A 4217-nucleotide genomic window follows, 5' to 3' on the forward strand; every position below is an offset into this window, starting at 1 on the left:
ATATTTTGACAAACCGTAACTGGCGGTTTGAACCGTTTTGGCGAGTTTAGTTGATTTCTCTTCCACTTCAACCCCTCGTATAAATGATATGATCTCATGACATTCATTACAGTTACTAACTACTGAATCATGTTTGTTTAATCTTGTATGGGTGCAGATACCGATAGAAAATTTGAAGTCAGAAGTACATCATATGCCATCAATTCTATTTTATTCCTTTTATGGATGTAATTGTAAGTATTTTAACTTTTTTTTTTGTGAAATTTTTATTTTCTACCCCCATTTGAGATATATAATATAAGATTATGTTCCTAAGCAAGAAAGTAGATTGAATGAAGTTTATATAATAATGAGATTCTTAAAACTTTAGTGGATTAAGCTATTGCAATGTGCTAATATGGTGTCTATCGTATTCTAATCATTCACCATTTGCAACTTGGAAATCTACATGTAGGCATCAAATATGCTTCGGTTTTGTAATTTCCATCATGTTAAATGAAGAAGATAGCATTTATTTTCGATTGATAAATTTATGTTTTACTAGGTGCACTACATTTTTATAAAGTTGAAATATATAGTTAATTGCATCAAAGGTCGATTCTTTCACTTCATGTGGTGTAATTTTTTCAAATTTCTGCACCTTAAAATGTCAATTTATCATGCCACGGTTTTTGCTTGATCCTATATATCCATTAGTTTATAGAAAGTTAGAAACATAGTCAAGTTATTGTGCATAGTTTAGTAAGAAATTGTAAAATAACTATAATTATGTGTGCAAATTAGTCAAGGATGAAATTTCGTGATTGATGTCATGAGTAATTTACTTATAGAATTATTTATTGAATTTTCTTGTAAGGAATTGCTTACGAGTTATTACTAACAGAATACTCACGTGTGTCCTAGTTTGAGTACTATTAAATAGTGAATTTGTTGAGTGTTTACGTAGAATGAATGAAAAATTTATAAAGGACACACATATCTTATGTATAAGGTAATACCTATCTTAATTTGTATATGTTATTATAATAATTATTATATACAGTTGAGCCCATATTTACAGAGCGGTTGACAGTTTTTGATCATTGATTTGAACATAAAAGCCACAAGAACAGTTGCCATTTGTACTACAAGTAGCAACATTCTAGTTGAATATGAGCACTACCTATATAGGCTTGCAATATAATTACAATTTTAAAATTCCAGTATTCATGTGTATGTATATGTGTGAATATTAATTTGTTGTCCACTAATTGTTGAACATATTTTCGTAAGGCAGAGGGGTCAAATTTTATTTATAACGATCAAAATAGTTGTAATGTTGTGCTTAATAATTTTCTAACGGGCATTTGTTTCTTTCCCATGAATTATGCTATGTTGGCACATTAAAGATGATATGAATAGATTGTTTGTGAGTTGGTATTAAATAGTCTTAGTTTAAAGAATTTGATAAACTGTATTTTGTAATAATAATGCTTTGGAAATTTCATAATAACAGTTATATAAAAGACCAGTGTAATCATGATTTTTATTTTTTTACTTAATCTCTTACTTCCAGTAGGTATATGTGGAAGCATTGGGAAATGGCTTCTCTAGTGCAGCACCATTGCAATTCGATACAAATGGATTGTTGGAAAAGACTTCAACATATCAACGGATATAAAGGAAAAGGCTTCAGCATATCGGTGGATTCAAATTTTAAGGTATGTTGCTTCCATAATTTGAGAAAGTTGACATCATATTTAGTAAAAAAAGTGTGGCAATTTCAGGCTGATATTACTCATTCCGACACGCAAAAAATCAGTGCATTTTTTGCTAGGGAAAGAGTAATATTTTTTTGGTTTCTCTCGGGTTGTTTTAAAATTCAAGCCCGAAAGGACCGGCCTGATTTTGGATTGGGCTTGAAAACCCAAAACAAGGCATGGCCCGGTTTCAAATTATACCGGGCCAGGCCAGCCCACATTTTAAATATTAAGTTTTAATTAAGTTTTGTATTTTTTTTATTAGAAAATAAGTTATATTAGTCTAAATTGATATAATTAGGAAAAAAATATGTTATTTGATAATTAAAAATTTTAAAAAAATTAATGCATGCAAGTCCCGGGACGTAAATATGATTCTATTACTATATGCAAGATGCTATAATAAATGCAAAACATAAATGTAAAAGAAAAAGAACGAAATACTCCATATTATGTATTCGGTCGTCCGATCATCCGGCCACTCCGTCTCGTATGCATCTAAAAAGATTTAAAATAAATATTAGTATATATATGCATAGGAAACAATAAAATAATATTAAAATCACTTACCTTGGATTTGAAATCGAGATCGAAGAATCTTTCCGCTTCCTCGAATCTCCCCATAAGCTTTACCTACAAACTAAAAACACTAAAAAAATAAGTTAGTATAAAATATAGAAACAAAATTAATGCATGCATGTCCCGGGACTTAAAAATAAATTAAATGCATAAATGTAAAAAGAAGGGGACGAATTACTCCCTATGATGTATTCGGTCGTCCGATCATCCGGCCACTCCCTCTCGTATGTATCTAAAAAGATTTAAAATAGATATTAGTATATATATGCATAGGAAACAACAAAATAATATTAAAATCACTTACCTTGGATTTGAAATCGAGATCGAACGATCTTGGCGCTTCCTCGAATCTCCCCATAAGCTTTACCTACAAACTAAAAACACTAAAAAAATAAGTTAGTATAAAATATAGAAACAAAATTAATGCATGCATGTCCCGGGACTTAAAAATAAATCTATTTTTATATGCATAATGGTAAAATAAATTAAATGCATAAATGTAAAAATAAGGGGACGAATTACTCCCTATGATGTATTCGGTCATCCGATCATCCGGCCACTCCCTCTCGTATGCATCTAAAAAGATTTAAAATAGATATTAGTATATATTCATAGGAAACAACATAATAATATTAAAATCACTTACCTTGGATTTGAAATCGAGATTGAAAGATCTTTCCGCTTTCTCGAATCTCCCCATAAGCTTTACCTACAAACTAAAAACACTAAAAAAAAGTTAGTATAAAATATAGAAACAAAATTAAATCATGCCTGTCCCGTGACTTAAAAATAAATTAAATGCATAAATGTAAAAAGAAGGGGACAAATTACTCCCTATGATGTATTCGGTCGTCCGATCATCCAGCCACTCTCTCTCGTATACATCTAAAAGGATTTAAAATAGATATTAGTATATATATGCATAGGAAACAACAAAATAATATAAAAATCACTTACCTTGGATTTGAAATCGAAATCGAAAGATCTTTGCGCTTTCTCTAATCTCCCCATAAGCTTTACCTACAAACTAAGAACACTAAAAAAATAAGTTAGTATAAAATATAGAAACAAAATTAATGCATGCATGTCCCGGGACTTAAAAATAAATCTATTTCTATATGCATAATGCTAAAATAAATTAAATGCATAAATGTAAAAAGAAGGGGACGAATTACTCCCTATGGTGTATTCGGTCGTCCGATCATCCGGCTAGTCCCTCTCGTATGCATCTAAAAAGATTTAAAATAGATATTAGTATATATATATGCATAGGAAACAAAAAAATAATATTAAAATCATTTACCTTGGATTTGAAATCGAGATCGAAGTTTCCTTGCGCTTCCTTGAATCTCCGCATAAGCTTTACCTACAAACTAAAAACACTAAAAAAATAAGTTAGTATAAAATAAAGAAACAAAATTAATGCATGCATGTCCCGGGACTTAAAAATACATCTATTTCTATATGCATAATGGTAAAATAAATTAAATGCATAAATGTAAAACGAAGGGGACGAATTACTCCCTATGATGTATTCGGTCATCCGATCATCCGGCCACTCCCTCTCGTATGCATCTAAAAAGATTTAAAATAGATATTAGTATATATATGCATAGGAAACAATAAAATAATATTAAAATCACTTACCTTGGATTTGAAATCAAGATCGAAGGATCTTTGTGCTTCCTCTAATCTCCCCATAAGCTTTACCTACAAACTAAGAACACTAAAAGAATAAGTTAGTAAAAAATATAAAAACAAAATTAATGCATGCATGTCCCGGGACTTAAAAATAAATCTATTTCTAGATGCATAATGCTAAAATAAATTAAATGCATAAATATAAAAAGAAGGGGACAAATTACTCCCTATGATGTATTCGGTCCGTCCGATCATCAG

The sequence above is a fragment of the Andrographis paniculata genome, unplaced genomic scaffold, assembly GCF_009805555.1.
Source record: "Andrographis paniculata isolate CXL003 unplaced genomic scaffold, ASM980555v1 Contig71END, whole genome shotgun sequence".
Classification (NCBI taxonomy): domain Eukaryota; kingdom Viridiplantae; phylum Streptophyta; class Magnoliopsida; order Lamiales; family Acanthaceae; genus Andrographis; species Andrographis paniculata.